Below are 18,814 nucleotides of genomic sequence, written 5' to 3'. Positions count from 1 at the left end.
GGGTGCCGGACCAGAGAGATTCAACCTGTAAAAGGAATTGTTTCTCTTCAAATTCATTCAAACCCAGTCCCACTATATATACACATACACCCCTTCCTCCAGGTTTGGAGCAGCCTAACTTTTGTCTTCGTGGGCTGCATTGCAGCCTCGAGGGCACATATAAAACTTAAGTCAATGTTGCCATTAATCTGCATCTATCTCAAGATGGCAACACAAATAGATCTCGGTATTCTGATTTAGGATTTATTCACTAACAATGCATAGGCCAGTCCTTTCCAAACCTCCAGAATTACAAAATTCAAACAGGACAAACTAGTGAATAAGAGATATGAACAGAAAATGCTGGTAATAGTCAGCAGGTTAGGCTGCATCTGTGGAGAGAGAAACAAGAGTTAACATTTCAGGTCTGTCACCCTTCATCAGAGCTGAAAAATGTTACGGATGGAATGGATTTTAAACAAGTACGGAGGCAGAGAAAGGGGGAGGGGGAGAAGGGAAGAACAAAAGGGATCTGCGATAGGTTGGAAGATCCAGGTCGGTACAGCAGGAGTGGCGAGGTCGGGCGACGGAGCGACGAGAGATCGTGGAGCGACGTGATCGGGGCTCAGGAGAGCCGAGGGCCATGGGGCAGCACAGGCCCAGCCCACACTGCGATGTGTGTGTGCACTAGGTCCGTGTAGCAGAGCAGGTCTCCAGTCGTCTTGGATAACCCTTGCCACCGGACCAAGACCTAGCTCTGTCAAGCCCGTGTGGTGGCTGGTGTGCAACGGCCACCACATGTTAAAAAAATCCACGCACCGGCATCTTCCACCCTTCAACATGCAGTTCGGGATCTGGAGTATTAGGTCCTTCATTGAAACACCTGTGAATTCATCCCTTTTTGGCGTGGAAGCAAGTCATCCTCGCTTCGAGGGACTGCCTGATGATGATAATGGGGAAGGCAGGAGTGATTCAAATGACAAAAGGAATGATGGGGCAAGGCACAAGGAGGTGGGGACAAGTAAAGAAACAAAAGATGGGTCTAGAGGAGCTGTAAATTGGAACAGCAGACCCAGCATCACCTGCTGTCTGAAAAAAATGGGAGCAATGGTTATGATTTGAAATTCCGTTGAAGCTCGAGGAACAGCACCTCATCTTTCAATTCAGCCCTTTACAGCCTTCCGGACTCAACGTCAAGTTCAACAGAATTACTGGTTCCATCCTCCACAACTCACTCCATGTTGTAGTCTTCTCAAATGCACTATACTACTTTTTCCAGATCTCGTTAAAACTGCCTGCAATATTAGCCGTTCTCGTTCTTCCAATTATTTTTTTTAAACATACTATCTTCGTGCTGTCGACGAATATTCTAATAAACTACAACCTGATTAACTTAAACCGAAACTATTGGAATAGTCAGAAAAATCTATCCTTTCAAATTCAACACTAGGCTGCCAATGTGGGAATTCCTTCCTATTGGAATATGATCATCTTTTTAGACAACAAGCAATGAGAGAGATGGAGGATTATAAATGATTTGCTGGAGGATTGCCCAAAATAAGAAGGATTAGTCAAGAAAATATGAAGATGCATGGTAACATTTTTACTATACAAAGGGCCATATCAAAGTGAAGTTCGCTGCTATTTTCAAAGATGGCTTCCACTAGGTTCACGACTAGATAACAGTCAGTGCATGAATTAAAGTACAACTTAACGGACCCAGCACAATACCTTATGATACAACGAAGTGGTGGAATTCCATAGCTTTCAGGAAGGAATGGGGGGGGGGAGCGGGATCAAATTTTTGTGACAAAGCAGAGATCTGGCATGTAATTTTTTTCACAAGTGGCTATGTTTTAATGGGAATATATTGCTTGTCAGTTTTGCAGCCACTTTGAAATCGTTGTTGCAACTGCATCCTGGGGGAATTTCTGCTGTTCTTTTGTTTTGCATGACAACATACAACAGAAACCTGCCTGGACAATGCCGTTGATTACCATCAGAAGTATGCAACTGGGTAAATAGATACTCAGACTACAAGTCCACTCAAGTGATAGACACAATTAGCATGGAACAATGAGCCATCAATTGTTCTATGTTTGCCCATGGGCAAAGCAACTGTCTTACGAGGGACTTGGGAGCAAGGCTCTTACCTTGAGGATGTATGGATTATTTGGCTGGTATTTGTCAGGCAGTCTCTGTGACTTTGAAACCTATGCATGATTGATAGCTATATTTAGCTGTAAACGGTGCCTTTTTGATTTTTCTCTGTCTCAACATGGACTTCAAAGTGTAGAGCTATATATAATTGCATCCGGCAGCAGTGACTTTAGCGTATTTATAACAAGTTAATTTGGAAATATACTAGTTTAAAGATATTTATGTTGAAACAGAAACTGTAAATTAAGCATTGTAATCTAGTTAAATGTGTTCTGTTTGCTCTTGCTTCTCAGTAATTTTACATAATAAACTTCATCTGCAGTTTTTAGCCTGAAAGGTACTGTCCGTCAGTGTTACTTGTCAGAGATATCAAGACTGTAAACTGTTAACCTGCATTACTTCCAGTGCATACCTCATCAGTATGAGGGTTAGTACAGCCTATAACTATCCCATTATAATCCAGTACAATGTCTGTAATTACCCTATTATAATCCAATACAAAGTATGTAATTACCCCATTCTTCCTTGGTAAAGACAGATGTGAAGTATTCATTTAGTACCTCAGCCAAGCCCTCTGTCTCCTTGCATAGGTCTTTTTGGTTCCTAATCGGCCCCGTCCCTCCTCTTACTGCCCTTTTATATTTATATACACTCCACCGCAGGTCAGGAGGATAAAAGAGCACACCACTGCAAGCTGCTACAAATGTGCGACGGCTTCGAAGTGGGCAACAGGGTGACGTCATCAAAACCCAGGTCGCCGTTTGGAGCGTGGGCAGGAACATCGGCAGGGCCCAGGTACAGCGGAGGAGCGGGAAGGTCGGGGCGGATGAGCGGTGAGAGATTGTGGCAGAGGTGCAGCGAATGTTTTTGTGGTGGAGGAGCGGCGAGAGATCGTGGCGGAGGAACGGGGAGAGATCGCAGCGGAGGCGTGGCGAATGTTTATGGCGGAGGAGTGGCGAGAGATCGTGGTGGAGGTGTGGCAAGTGAGCGGGCGGGGCCCAGAAGAGCCGAGGGCCCAACCCACACTGCAATGTGTGCGCGCACTGGGCCCATGCAGCAGAGCAGGTCTCCAGTCATCCTGGTTTACCCATGCCACTAGATAAAGGCCTAGCTCTGTCAAACCCGTGTGGTGGCTGATGTGCAACGGTCACCACATGTTAAAAAAATCCACACACAGGCATTTTTCACCTCTTCAACTGGAGTTTAGGACTGGAATATCAGGTCCTTCATTGAAACATCTGTGAACTCATGTGGAAGCAAGTCATCCTCGTTTGAGGGACCGCCTATGATTCATCCTGTAACCTGCTATCCCAGATTAGTTTGTGCAAAAATCATGCTTCAAGTTCATAAGAATCTGTGGAAAGGAGCTATTGAGCTGGGTGTGAGAGTATCTGCAGCATGTCCAAATCATAACAGCCATCACTGCTGACCTTTTGTCACTTAGAAACCAGCTTTGCAAAAATCTTAAATGATAAAAGCATAAAATAATCTGGTGGAAGATTCCTATTGTTCTGCCTGTCAAATAGGCTGACCATTTCCAACTATTTCTTTCAGCACAAAAGATCTATGGAACCAAATAATTTTAATCTTGTGTTGGACAACATAATTTTGTAAATTAGTGCCAAAACCTTTCCTGATATTTATACTCAGACCCACAACATATAAAATGACCCAGATTCTCCTGGCGAAGTAACAGTGAGGCTAAGGGTGATCGCCATCAATAACACGTAAATGGAACAGCAATTTTAGGCAAGGGGCAGGCAGTTAAACTTAAAAATCCAAATGTTGCTGTCTGAGTTGCACCGCTCCACCGTTAGCTTTGCGAAAAGGACATAACATTGTCTGGCTCACCATTGAAATACATTAAATGGCTTGAATTTGCTCGATTTGCACAGTAGATATGAATTAAACTCACCACAGAAAGCCAAGTCTTGTCCATTTTAGTCAGAAGTACACTTTTAACGATTAGTGTTAAAACTGCCAAACAACCTCTCTGGCACTGAGAATTAAATATTGTAAGTGTGGCGTCTCATTTCTTTAGCTTTTAATTGTTGTTGGCGATATTAAAAATGTAAAATTTAAAATTAAAGATTTTTTTTTTTACTTTTCCGTTATGTCACTTTTTCTCTCTCTTGATCCAATCTTTCTGTCCCTCTCTTTATTTCTCTTTCTGTACCTGATTTGATAGTTGCTTGCCCTGTTCACTCAGGTCCCAGATGCCCCGATTCCCTCGCTGCGTCATTATCAGCTCGCACTTTCAGCAACTTGCCACACCACCTCCAGTGCGCCAGTGCAGCCTTTGGCTGCCTGAAGAAAAGAGTGTTCGAAGACCAGGCCCTCAAATCTGCCACCAAGCTCATGGTCTACAGGGCTGTAGTAATACCCGCACCCTGTATGGCTCAGAAACATGGACCAAGTACAGTACACACCTCAAGTCGCTGGAGAAATACCACCAACGATGTCTCCGCAAGATCCTACAAATCCCTTGGGAGGACAGACACACCAACATTAGCGTCCTCGACCAGGCCAACATCCCCAGACACGAGACTCCCAAAGCAAGCGCTCTATTCGGAACTCCTTCACGGCAAATGAGCCAAAGTTGGGCAGAGGAAACGTTACAAGGGACACCTTCAAAGCCTCCCTGATAAAGTGCAACATCCCCACCGACACCTGGGAGTCCCTGGTCAAAGATTGCCCTAAGTGGAGGAAGTGCATCCAGGAGGGCGCTGAGCACCTCAAGTCTCATCGCCGAGAGTATGCAGAAATCAAGCGCAGGCAGCGGAAAGAGCGTGCGGCAAATCAGTCCCACCCACCCCTTCCCTCAACGACCATCTGTCCCATCTGTGACAGGGACTGTGGTTCTCGTATTGGAGTCCCTGGCCAAAGACTGCCCTAAGTGGAGGAAGTGCATCCAGGAGGGCGCTGAGCACCTCTAGTCTCATCTAAGGACTCATTTTAAGACTGGAAGCAAGTCATCCTCGATTCCGAGGGACTGCCTATGATGATGATGACACAAAGAATGTAAAAACCTAAACATGCATGGTGGATCTCCCAAACCCAGCTGGCTGGGGTTTTAGTGGCTAAGCAACTCCCAACTCAACAGCTGAACAAACCTGTGAGCATACTCACAGGTGCATACACTACAAGAGGTAAAAAAAATCATTGGGAATCCTACAACAGTCTCTAACTGCTTCCAACAGTTCAAAGATCATTCTCTGACTGTCAGTAACATTGCTCCAATAACCTGCAGCAGCAAGTCCTGCCTTAAGGATTTATAAGTGTTAAAAAAAAAATCAACAGAAAAAGAGTAGGTATACTGTGTGACCATAGGTGTGATCCCCTATTTCCTCCAAGTTGATGACTCACAGCTAGCTACCAAGGAGCTTCAGTATCCCCAGACTACGGAAGAGGAAAAAGCACCACAGCCAGGATTCCTATTCTTAACATCTATCCAGCAATCTCTTTTTAATCATATGGTGGTGCAAGACCAGGTCAGGAACAGCTCTGCAGTGATAGTTGCCACAAACCAGTAGCCCACTGACAATCACAGTCCAAGCTCACATGTCAAGAATGAAGGATACACCAAAAAGCAGTTTGCCAACCTAAATCCTGTAAGGGGGTTCCCTTCGGGAAAGGGATTATTAAAAAGCGGAAAGTCCCAACTCCACAAAAGCTGCCAAATAATTTTGTTTTTAAGTTATTTGAATCGAAGAATCTGTTCAATTTTAAATGCGAGAAAACACCTGTGAAGGAACACAAAGGCATATTGTTTACCGAACAGTCAGCTGTGAAATTCAGACCCCTGACTAATGTTCAAAGTGGGAACTCATGTATTGTTTAAAATAAAAATCCAGTCTTAACTGGATTAAACCAATATTTATTAACGGCCAAGATGATGCAAAGTAAAATTTAAAAATAGAATTTCCATTTTTGACTTCAAACACTTGAAAACTTTTCCAATAGTTAAGACAGGAAATCTAGTGCCCACCAAACTACAATATTACAAAAGCAAAATACTGCGGATACTGGAATCTGAAATAAAAACAGAAACAATTTCACACCATAACCTCCGCCCCTATTTTTTTGGATGTGCTTATTTGTACTGCAAAAATGGCCACCATGCTCCACCCTTTGTCTATGATTAGTCCCCTTGGAGGATAAGCCACACCCTGAAGTTTCACAGGAATGTGTAACTGGAATCACCCATCCCAACGTTTCACTGACTTTGCAAATTGTAACTCGATCCATTTTGACTTCCTGAAGTGACAGAGGACAGAGCTCCCCAGAAGACAGCAAGGGCCAGCTTGAAGTGCCTTACCCCAGTCCAAGTACATTCCTTCCCGAGCCAAAGTCCTGTACCCCAGCGCAAGTGCATGCTTCCCCCCAGCCGAAGTCCCATACCACAGTCAAGTGCATCCTTCACCCCCCCCATCCCAACCCCACCATAAATGGGGCAGGCATTGTGTATGGATTGTTAACAGGTTTATTGGGTATGAAGTGAATAATGAGTATCGTGACTTCTGGATATCATCCACTCCAACGATGTCCCTTGTAGGGGGTTGGAAGAACATGATCAGTCTTACCCGAGTTCCCTCTCTCCCCTCCGATCACCCCCCCCCACCCGTGTCTCCCCCCCCAGTCTCTCGCAGTCTCCCCCCCCCCCCGCCCCCCAGCCTCTCTCGGCCCCCCAGCCTCTCTCTCGCCCCGCCTCTCTCTCTCTCTGTCATGTACGTATGCTTGGGGTTACTAGCCACCAGTTGGCACCACTGTCAGAGGTCATTGGGCTGTACGCACGTGTGTGCAGCCCAGGTATAAAAGACAAGCCATCATGTAATGTAATCACTTTGGACCCTAATAAAGCAGAGCCAGGTTTGTACCTGTGTTAGTTTACAGTATTCAGTCTATCGAGTTATTACATACATAACATTTGGCGACAAGGTAACTTAAGAACCTTCGCATGCAAAAATGAGCACAATTGGAATTCTGGAGAGATACGTGGAGGGAGAGGACTGGACAGATCTTGTAGCTCGCCTGGATCAGTACTTTGTAGCCAACAAAATGGAGGAACCCACTGACGCAGTTAGGCGCAGGGCGGTCTTCCTCACAGTTTGTGGTCCAAAAATCTATGGACTCAAAGAATCTTCTCTCGCCTGCAAGTCCAACGGACAAGGACGATGAGGAATTGTATGCTCTGGTATGTGACCATCTCAAAACAGAAGGCGGCATCATCTCACGATATCAATTCTACATGCACGTTCGTTCTGAGGGTCAGGACGTGTCGGAATTCATTGCCAACCTAAGACGTCTAGCTGGACCATGTAAGTTTGAAAACACGTTGGGAGACATGTCGCAGGACTTCTTTGTAATCGGCAACCACGAGGTGATCCTGCGCAAGCTACTGGCAGCGGAGACGCTGGACTTGAGCAAGGCCACCATGATTGCCCAGGCATGCATGATGACGGACAAAAACGTAAAGCAGATATAATCGAAAAATCGGAAGTCAGCAAGTACTGTAAACAAGATCGTATCGTCATTTGGCAGAGCTGCATATGGCAGGGCCTACTCAACTGCATATGCGAAACTTGTGACTGCCCAAAGTCCGCCAACGGTAATGAATCCGATTGCACTGTGGGGGCAATCATCGGCCTCATCTGTGTTGGTTTAAACAGTACATTTGTAAAGGCTGTTCGAGACTGGCTGGCCATATCCAGTGCACGTGTCCGAACTGAGCAAGCGTGCTGCAACACACCACATGGAGGATGATGACCAGTATAGCGTGGATCAGGATATGCAATCAGAGATACCAGAGGAGAAAGTGTATGGTCTGTAGTCGTTCCTAACAAAGAGCCAACCGATAATGATTAATGTGAAACTTAACGGTGTGCCAGTACCGATAGAATTGGACACGGGTGCAAGTCAATCAATAATGAGCCAGAGGACATTCGACAAGCTGTGGGATACTAAGGCTGTGAGGCCTAAGCTGAGTCCAGTTAATGCCAAGTTGCGTACGTACACTAAAGAACTCATAATAGTGATTGGCAGTGCAGTAATCAGGGTGTCGTATGATGGTGCGGTTCATGATTTACTGTTATGGATTGTTCCAGGCAATGGTCCAACGCTGTTTGGCAGGAATTGGCTAGAAAAATTCAAATGAAATTGGAATGATATCAAAGCATTGTCGTCGGAGGATGATACTCCATGTGCTGAAGTGCTGAGCATGTTCCCCTCGCTGTTTGAACCAGTCATCGCCAATTTCACGGGAGCCAAGGTGCAGATCAATGTGGACTCGGATGCAAGACCCGTCCATCATAAAGCTCGGGCGGTTCCATACATGATGAGGGAGGTGGTCGAAATCAAATTGGACAGACTCCAGCATGAAGGGGTCATATCACCAGTCGAATTTAATGACTGGGCCAGCCCCATTGTTCCTGTGTTGAACAGTGATGGCACTGTCATGATTTGTGGAGACTACAAGGTTACGGTCAACTGAGTTTTGAAACAGGATCAATACCTGTTACCGAAGGCTGATGACCTGTTTGCAACTCTAGCCGGAGGGAAGTCGTTCGCTAAACTGGATCTGACGTCGGCCTACATGACACATGAACTGGTCGAGACGTCGAAGAAATTTATGTGCATCAACACTCATAAAGGACTCTTAATCTAAAACAGGTGTCCTTTCGGAATTCGCTCGGCTGCAGCCATATTTCAGAGGAACATGAAGAGTCTACTAAGTCCGTCCCTAGAACTGTCGTGTTCCAAGATGACATCCTGGTCACAGAGCGTGACACCGCCGAACATCTGAACAACCTGGAAGAGGTTCTATATCGTCTGGACAAAGTGGGACTCAGGCTGAAATGTTTGAAGTGGGTCTTCATGGCACCGAAAGTCGAATTCCTGAGGAAGAAAATTGCTGCTAATGGCATCAGGCCTATGGATACGAAAACCAAGGCCATCAAAAATGCTGCCAAGCCTCAGAATGTGATTGAGCTGCATTCATTCCTTGATCTACTCAACTACTTTGGTAATTTCCTACCTAGATTGAACACTTTATTAGAGCCACTGCACTTGCTGCTAAGAAAAGGCAACAACTGGGTTTGGGGTGCGTCTCAAGATAGAGCTTTTGAGAAAGCTACTAATCTGCTTTGCTCTAACAAGCTGCTGCTACATTATGATCTGTGCAAGCATCTAATATTAGCCTGTGATGCTTCATCATATGGAGTCGGTTGCGTGCTCCAACAAGCTAATGAGTCGTGTAAACTTCAACCGGTTGCGTATGCTTCTAAAAGTTTGTCAAAGGCGGAAAGAGCCAACAGCATGGTAGAAAACAAAGCATTCGCCTGTGTGTATGGGGTTAAAAAGATGCATCAGTACCTGTTTGGTCTTCGGTTTAAATTGGAAACAGATCACAAGCCACTCATTTCATTTGTTTTCAGAAAACAAAGGTATCAATACCAATGCATCGTCCCGCATCCAGAGGTGGGCGCTGACATTATCTGCCTATGATTATGCCATTCGCCATAGACCTGGCACCGAGAATTGTGCCGATGTACTGAGCTATCTGCCTTTGCCCACACCGAAGGTGGAGATGCCACAACCTGCAGACCTACTGTTAGTTATGGATGCTTTTAAAAGTGAAGGAACCCCTGTCACGGCTCAACAAGTTAAGACCTGGACCAGCCAGGACCCGATATTATCGGTTGTGAAACATTGTGTCCTTAGTGGTGATTGGTCTGCCATACCCAAGCAAATGGGTGATGAGACCAAACCTTACAACCGGTGCAAAGACGAACTATCCATTCAGTTAGATTGTTTACTGTTGGGTAATCGTGTTGTCATGCCTAAGAAAGGCAGACAGAAGTTTGTACATGATCTACATAGCACTAACCCCGGTACTGTCATGATGAAAGCCACTGCCAGGGCTCATGTATGGTGGCCTGGAATTGACTCTCGATCTGGAATCATGTGTGTATCAGTGCAACACTTGCATGCAGCTAAGTAAAGCACCAGCGGAATCGCCGCTGAGTCTGTGGTCATGGTCATCTAAACCATGGTCCAGGATCCACATCGACTTTGCAGGTCCCTTCCTGAGAAAGATGTTTTTAGTTGTGGAGGATGCATATTTCAAGTGGATAAAGTGTGTATAATCATGTCATCCAGTACATCCACAGCTACCATTGAGAGCCTTCGTGTCATGTTTGCTAGGCATGGACTGCCTGGCATCGTTGTAAGCGACAACGGATCTTGCTTCACCAGTATGGAGTTTCAAGAGTTCATGAAACTCAATGGTATCAAACATGCGAGGTCAGCACCATTCAAACCCGCATCTAGTGGTCAAGCAGAGCGTGCTGTCCAAACCATCAAGCAGAGTATGAAACGTGTAACTCAAGGCTCACTGCAGACTCGCTTGTCATGCATATTGCTTAGTTACAGGACAAGACCCCACACGCTTACTAGGGTCTCCCCTGCTGAACTATTGATGAAGAAAGGTCTCAAGACTAAGCTCTCTCTTGTCCACCCTGACTTGAACGATCATGTTGAATACAGACGTCAGCAGTGGTATCATGATCACGCTGCTGTGCCACGCGACATTTCTGTTAACGATCCTGTGTATGTACTAAATTATGGTCAAGGTCCCTAGTGGATCGTCGGTACTGTTATGACCAAGGAGGGTAACAGAGTGCTTATCGTCAAGCTCAAGTATGGGCAAACATGCAGGAAACATGTTGATCAGATAAAGCTGCGGCACATGGATGAACCGGAACAGTCTGAGGAAGACACAATCAGTGACCAACCAACCTACCCTCAGTCATCAGAGGACTCCGCTGTCATCAATGAATCTGGACTTTCAATCCCTGACATAGTCATTGCCATTCCCATCAGATCGGCTACCCAGCCCCCAGTCATAACAGACGCAGAACGCTCGCCCAGGGCTGGAGGTGAACTGAGACGATCAACTCGGGAGCGGAAAGCCCCGAAGTCTCAATTTGTAAAAAGACTGTTACTAGTATCTAAAAGGGGGGATATGGTCATGTATGTATGCTTGGGGTTACTAGCCACCAGGTGGCGCCACTGTCGGAGGTCATTGGACTGTACGCATGTGTACGCGGCCCAGGTATAAAAGGCAAGCCATCATGTAATGTAATCACTTTGGGCCCTAATAAAGCAGAGCCAGGTTTGTACCTGTGTTAGTTTACAGTATTCAGTCTATCGAGTTATTACATACATAACACTCTCGCCCCCGGCCTCTCTCTCTCTCCCGCCCCCGGCCTCTCTCTCTCCCTCACCCCCGGCCTCTCTCTCTCCCCCTCACCCCATCTAGTTTCTTAACTTGTTCCATTACCATCTCATTTTTGCACATCATCCCTTTTGTCTCTTAAATCTGTTCTGCCTTCCACCCTGTCACAAACCTTCCCTTTTGTTCTTTCCTCTCCTCTCCTCCCCTCCCCTTTTCACTGCCCCTGCACTGCCTTAAGAACCTGTTACATCTCAAACTTTTCCAGTTCTGACGAAGGGTCACAGACCTAAAACTTTAACTCTGTTTCTCTCCACAGATGCTGCCTGACCCACTGAGATCTCCAGCATTTTCTGCTTTTATTAACTACAGTATGTTTATTGAAGTGACAACTCTCCTTTAACCCGGCCCTCCCCCAGACGTTTTCTCTGGCTTCACATGAGAATATCAGTAAAATGTTGAGTATCAAGGATTTCACCTAGATTCAGTTGTTATTATATATTCATGCTATGTACTTGTAGCCATGGTGACAGATGTACAGGATTTTTCTGTAGGACTGGGTACTAGTTCATTATATTGACTTTTGCCTGTTGCTTTAACTTTGCACCCGATGTCCTGCATATGGTTAAGTTCAGGAAGCTGGTTTAAAAATGCTTTTATGTAAATGAGCATGGTAATGTAGTATACATGGAGGTGGACTGATACTAATGACCGAATTCAGTACCATGTATAATGGACTCTGTTAGCTAAAACGCAGATTATCTGGTCATTATCATATTGCCGTTTGCGGGAGCTTACTGTGCGCAAATTGGCTGCCGCGTTTTCTACATTACAACAGTGACTACACTGCCAAAAGGTACTTCATTGGCTGTAAAGCATTTTGGAACGTCTGGTGGTCGTGAAAGGCGCTATATAAATGCAAGTCTTTCTTCTAGCGCTATCTGCAAGTGTATTTAGCGTGTATTATACCTGTAATATTATAGCTGTAATATTATTACAGCTCCCGTCATGTCCTCAATAATCCCACAATGCTTTACAATCAGTTACTTGTTTTGAAATGTAGTTACCGTTGCCTACCTTTGTAGGCAAACACTTCAGTCAGTTTGTGCACAGCAATGAGATGAATATTTGTTGAGGGATAAATTTTGGATAAGACACCAGGAGAGCTCTCCTTTGCATAATGCCATGCAATCTTTTGCGTCTTTCTGAAGTGCACGAGATCTTGGTTCATCTAAAAGATAGCATCTCCAACAATGCAGCACTGCCTCAGTATTGCCCTAAAGTGTCAACCTAAATCATGTGATCAGGCTCCTACAGGGGGGCTGGAACCCACTACAACAACTTGTATTTATACGGCACTTTTAATAAAGATAAATGTCCCACGGCATTTCAGAGGCATAATCAGATAAGAATAGACACCGGGCCAAAGGCGGTATTAGGCGGGGTGGCCAAAAGCTTGGTCAAAGAGGTGGATTTAAGGAAGATCTTAAAGGAGAAGAAGGTGGTTGAACATTGGAGGGGTTTAGGTAGGGAATTCCAGAGCATGGGCTTAGGCAGCTGAAGACACAGCCACCAATGGGGAGATGAAAGGGGGTGCGAGGGATATACAACAGGTCAGAGTTTTATGAATGGAGAGTGCTGGGGAATGGGGGAGGGGGGGGGGAAATTGCAGGGCTGGAGGATGAGAGAGATAGGGATTGGCAAGGCCATTAAAGAATTGAAACACGAGGGTGAGAATTTTAAATTGCAGTCATTCGAGGACTGGGAGCCAATGTAGGTCAGCAAGGACAGGAGTGATGGGTGAATGGGGCTTAGTGCGGGAATCAGAGTTTTAGATGAGCTAAAGTTTACAGAATGTGGACGTGGGAGTCGGCCTGGAGAGCATTGGAAAGGTTGAATCTGAAGGTGACAAGGACATGGATGAGAGTTTCAGCAGCAGATGGGCTAAGGCAGCGGCAGAGGCAAGAAATGGGTGGAAATAGGCAGTCTTTGTGATTAAGAGGATATGGGGGGAGAGGCTCAACTCAGGGTTGAGCAAAACGCTGAGGTTACAAGCAGTCTGGCTCAACCCGAATCAATGGTGTTATGTAGGTAAACTTTATAATAGTGCAAGACTTGCCACCGGGGCGGAGCACCTGTTGAAGACCCAAGGGTCACCACACCTCGTGCAAGCGAGTATAAAAGGTTGTCTGTCATGCTGATTCTTCACTCTGGAGTTTGATTAAAGAGACCAGGTCACATCAGTTTGAGCTTACAGCACACAGTCTTGTGGAGTTATTCTGAACATAACAAATGGTTAGGGTGCGGAGTTTGAGATGGGGCCAAAGACAATAACTTTGATCTTCCCACTGTTTAACCGGAGAAAATTGAAGATCATCCAAGGCTGGATGTTGGATAAATAGTCTGACAGTATAGAGTCAGTGGAGGGGTTGAAAGAGGTGGGGGAGAAGTAGATTTGGGCATCACCAGCATATATGTCGAAGCTGATCCCATGTGTGCCGAAGGGGAAACATGTAGATGAGGGTGAGGCTAAAGATAGATTCTGACAGAAAGGACAGAGTCCTCCAATTGACTTACAGGTGAGAGTTTTACTACCACTGAGCAAAGCTGACAGTTACTTACATACGCAAAAATCCATGTTAAGGAGAAACACTGGTTCAGGTACATATTCACTCATCATAAGTTTTAACAGAGGGAAAACATTATTTTTTAGGAATACTGTAGACTAGAGGTTGTCCCTTTACAAATATAATTGTTTGGCAATAATTGCATAAGTTCTATCCATAAAACTACAGACAGGCTTTAATATAGTTAAACTAATGTTGATAAACATAAACATAATTAGGTTTTTGAAGACCGTTTACTCCTAATAATTCTAAGTCATTTTTTGCACTACAAAGATTTGAAATATCCAATCATTTAAACTAAGACAGTGGTTCTCAACCAGAGGTCCAAATTTCAGGGGTCCGACAGTGGTTTGTCCCATCAATGTACAGAGGAGAGTATTTTTTTTTATTTACAGGACCCAATGTCAGCATCATGCCCTCCCGAATCAGAAAGACTTACTTCTATATAATACCTTTCACGACCACAGGACGTTTCAAAGTGCTTTATTGCCAATGAAGTACTTCTGAAGTGTAGTCACTGTTGTAATGTAGGAAACGTGGCAGCCAATTTGCACACAGCAAGCTCCCACAAACAGCAATGTGATAACGACCAGATAATCTGTTTTTGTTATGTTGATTGAAGAATAAATATTGGCCAGGACACCGGGGATAACTTCACTGATCTTCTTCGAAACAGTGCCAAGAATCTTTTACGTTCACCTGAAAGAATAGACGGGGACTCGATTTAACTTCTCATCCAAAAGTGCAGCATGATGAGGCCTTGGACAATGTGGACCACTTTCCATACTTTGGTAGCCGACTGTCAACAAGGGCAGACGTCGATGACGAAGTCCAACACCGCCTTGTGTGTGTCAGTGCAGCCTTCGGTCACCTGAGGAAGAGAGTTTTTGAAGACCAGGATCTCAAACCCGGCACCAAGCTCATGGTCTACAGAGCAGTAGTGATATCCGCCCTCCTATATGCTTCAGAGACATGGACTATGAACAGCAGGCACCACAAAGCACTAGAGAAATACCACCAACGCTGCCTCCACAAGATCCTGCAAATGAATTGGCGGGATAGCACACCAATGTCAGTGTTCTCACTCAGGCCAACATCCCCAGCACTGAAGCATTGATCACGCTCGATCAGCTCCGATGGACAGGCCACATCGTCTGCATGCCCGATACTCAACTCCCAAAACAAGCGCTCTACTCAGAGTTCCGACACAGCAAGCGAGTCCCAGGTGGGCAGAGGAAACGCTTCAAGAAGACCCTCAAAGCCTCCTTGAAAAAGTGCAACATCCCCACCGACACCTGGGAATCCCTGGCCCCCCAAGACGAAGGAGAAGCATCTAGGAAAGCGGCAAACACCTCGAGTCTTTTCGCCGGGAGCACGCAAATGTAAACAGCGGAAGGAGCGACAACCCACCCGTCCCTTCAACCACAACCTGCCTCACCTGTGACAGAGACTGTAGATCCCGCATTGATCTCATCAGTCACTTGGGAACTCAGTAGTGTGGAAGCAAGTCATCCTCGACTGGAAGGGACTTCCTAAGACGAAGACTCCCTCAGTACTGTATTAGACTGTCAGCCCAGATTTTTGTGCTCAAGTCACTGGAGTGGGACTTGAACCCACAACCTTCTGATTCAGAGGCGAGAGTGCTACCCACTGAGCCACGGCTGAACCACATAAGTTAGACACAGAATACTGCAGATTCAAATGAAAGATCCTTCTCTAATGGTCCAAAGATGTGCTTTAACTCCAAGCTTGTTAGAATGACTCCTATAAGGGAAGGCTGTTGCTGTAATTCACCAGCAGTATGGGCCCGGGAACAGTCCAGCTGCAAGATATGGTAGAAATCGTACAAAACAAAAACCCACAATCACACATGGGAGTTCAGATGACATTCATGAACTGCTCAAGCTTTACTCAAGCTATCTTCTGAGGTTATACATTGTGTTACAGCCTTGCAACTCCCTCTTAGGTATGCACTCCTCTACACAACTCCAAGGTCAAGATAGTGAATTTAGACGATCTGGTCTTTTTTTCCCCCTCTTTACTCCCTAATTTTCACCCTTCCTGCTCTCTCCTGAGCACGGTGACTTTTTGCTGCACTACAATTCTACAGCTACCAACTTCTCGGCCCTTGTCCAAGTAGCTGCCTGTCCTGTGTAAACCTTGAAATTCAGTAGCCTATTTTATTCTGTGGGGCAGTACAACAAAGCTCAATCCTGACCTCACCTGACATACACCCACAGGCACTTCCATCAAGAGTCATGGCATAGTTACCAGGAGCAGGAAAGCTGGTAACTTTCCCCTCTCTAACCAAGGGGCACTGAGGCTAGTTGTAGTGTCAAAGTCAGCTGGGATCAAAGAAAGATTTACATTTATATAGCACCTTATGTAGCATTTCCTACACTCCAAAAGTACTTCTTTGGCTGTAAAGCGCTTTGAGACGTTCAGTGGTCATGAAAGGCGCTATATAAATCCAAGTCTTTCACAACCTCAGGACATCCCAAAGTGCTTTAAAGCCAATGAAGTACTTTTGGAATGTTATCACTGTTGTAATGTGGGAATCAGCTAAAAGAGCACAGATCAGGGATCAATCCAAAGATTCCCTTGGATCGTATTGGCTCAGCTCCTGCTAAGATACCATTTTTGAATATGCTCCTCACTGCGTATAGATCAGAGCTCTCCCGTCAGTTTCACCTAAATCTAGGGTGACAGACCTGTCAGTTTAACCTAAATCTACTATTAATAATTAAAACACCACTCTAATTTTGACATTTCCCAGAAACATTTTCAGATACTGTAAAGTTGAAGAATGCGTTGAGTTTCCCCCCCAAAACAAACTTACCCACGCCGGATTCAGTAACTGTAATTCTCAGCACTGGGCGTCATTCCGGCTTGTAACTACTGTACCTGCAAACTACAACACATCCCCCTTTCAAGGGAACTTTTTTATTCCTCCAGGTGCATTATTTTTAAATGCACTCTATTGTACTTATCAACCACATCTAAAAATAGGATTGCTTACGCAGTTGTTTTGAATATTTTGTTTCTCCCAAGAATTAACATTTTGGATTAAGACGTTTCACATTTTAGTGACGCTGTGATTCGTAGTCAAGCTATGCGTTTCAAATTTAAATTGGGATCGGTGCATGCTGAATAAAAAGTCAATTTTACAAAAAGACACCGGATCTGTCAGCCTGTGAAGACAGCGAAAATATGTCCAGATTCTCTCAATACAATGTCCTTGTTTGCAAAACATGAAATGATTTGAATTCCTTCCAAAATACTAGTCCAATAGACAAAACTAGCAGCTTGAAAGATAGGGGAAAAGACACTACAAAGGAGGAGAAAATCTTGGGCAACAGCAAGCAAAGATTTTTTGGGGAGAAAATAAAACTGAACCTATTAACCCATGGAATATTCCAGCACCCGCTGTCATAATGTCCGGTCAGCAGTGACCTTGGTCAACACTCTGTACCGCAAGTCTTTGTTTAATTTTAAAACTACCTTAAAAGCAAAGCGGCAGCTCCACTTACCAAAAAGTTTGAAGTCGATGAACTGGTGCCAGAGCAAAGCCCCAAAGCCTGTTATTTAAAGTGCCCACAGGCTGGTGACTGAGAGTCTGCGGAGCCGAATGTTATGCAAATTGCAGCACGTTACAGGGGAAAGGGGGAGAAAATAAACCACCTCTGCCTCCCTCCCCTCCCCTCCCCTCCCCTCGAGCGGGCGGGCGGGCCGGGACAAGTTTCTCCAGTCAGCTCTGAGATTTAATGCCACCAACAACAAAAAAAAAACAAGTAATTTTGGGGATGGGAACTTAACTTTGCTCCAACTAACTCACCTCCTGATGGTGAAGGTGCCCAGCGTGTCTCCCCCACACACTCACACACACTCCCAATTGTCAGAGTAGCTGCAGGGCGCTTTCCATATTGTAAACTGGAGTGACAGGGGGCGCGCGCGCGCGCGCGTGTGACAGGGCGCGATGCCCAGGGCGCGCGAGCGGCCGGGGACGAGCCGGGGTGGGCGCGCGCACGAGTAACGGGGAGCGAGGTGATGCGCGAGCGGCGGGGTGATTGACAGGTGGCTCTGAACTCGCCCTCCCTCCCCCGGGCTCCAGGTGCAGCTGCAGCACAAATGCAATGGGCAAAAAAAAACCACACACACACACACAGCTACACTCGCTGTTAGAGGGCAGACTGAGTTTGCTCGCGAGTGCCAAGTGCAGTGGGTCGAAACTCTTTTGAGTTAACCTGCAAAACATAAAACATGTATCCGTGCCACCCGACCTGGATGACACACACAAGACATTTACAAGGCCCTTTTGCAGTGGGTCGACTGCACACACACACACACACACAGGTGCAGGGGAAAGTTGTCTCCCACCCCACCCACAATGTTAGCAGCCAGAGAGAGGAGGCTTCGTGTCACACAGCAAGATGGGACAACTTCCTGCAACTTCCGCACAGGGTGCAAAGAAACCGGAGTAACAGCGGTTGGATTACACGATGCGTCTCTCTACTCTGTGCCAAAGGCTAGGTTCCCCCCCCCCCCCCCTTGACTCAGGAGTGTGATGGATGGGCAACATTTTTGTTGTGGAGAAAATAATTGGAACAAACATGCTTCAGCCCCCACACCTGTGTCCATTGGTAGTCGGGGGACAATCACAAACACAACCCCTGGCGGCAGGACTCTCGCTTCAAGATCCCGATTATGAGGAAAGATGAGAGAAAAATTAGCCTTTTCCGTCTCAAAGGAAGGCCACTGAGAAAGGATAGAGGTAGTCAAGGTAGTAAATGGTTTACATGAAGTGCTTCGGAAACCT

At 45.7% G+C, this 18,814-nt stretch overlaps 1 protein-coding gene across 3 annotated transcripts in view; it reads right to left on the bottom strand.

Annotated features, from left to right (window-relative positions):
• cgnl1 (cingulin-like 1) overlaps positions 1 to 17,918 on the bottom strand; it is a 168,672-nt gene extending 150,754 nt beyond the window's left edge. For all 3 annotated transcript variants that reach the window (XM_070858356.1, XM_070858358.1, XM_070858357.1), the window contains exon 1: positions 17,834 to 17,918. The gene's annotated coding sequence lies outside the window, so the exon portion shown is untranslated. The remainder of the gene's footprint in view (positions 1 to 17,833) is intronic.
• Positions 17,919 to 18,814: the final 896 nt, after the last annotated feature.

The sequence above is a fragment of the Pristiophorus japonicus genome, chromosome 17, assembly GCF_044704955.1.
Source record: "Pristiophorus japonicus isolate sPriJap1 chromosome 17, sPriJap1.hap1, whole genome shotgun sequence".
NCBI lineage: Eukaryota > Metazoa > Chordata > Chondrichthyes > Pristiophoridae > Pristiophorus > Pristiophorus japonicus.
This window is presented reverse-complemented; position numbering and strand designations above follow the sequence as displayed.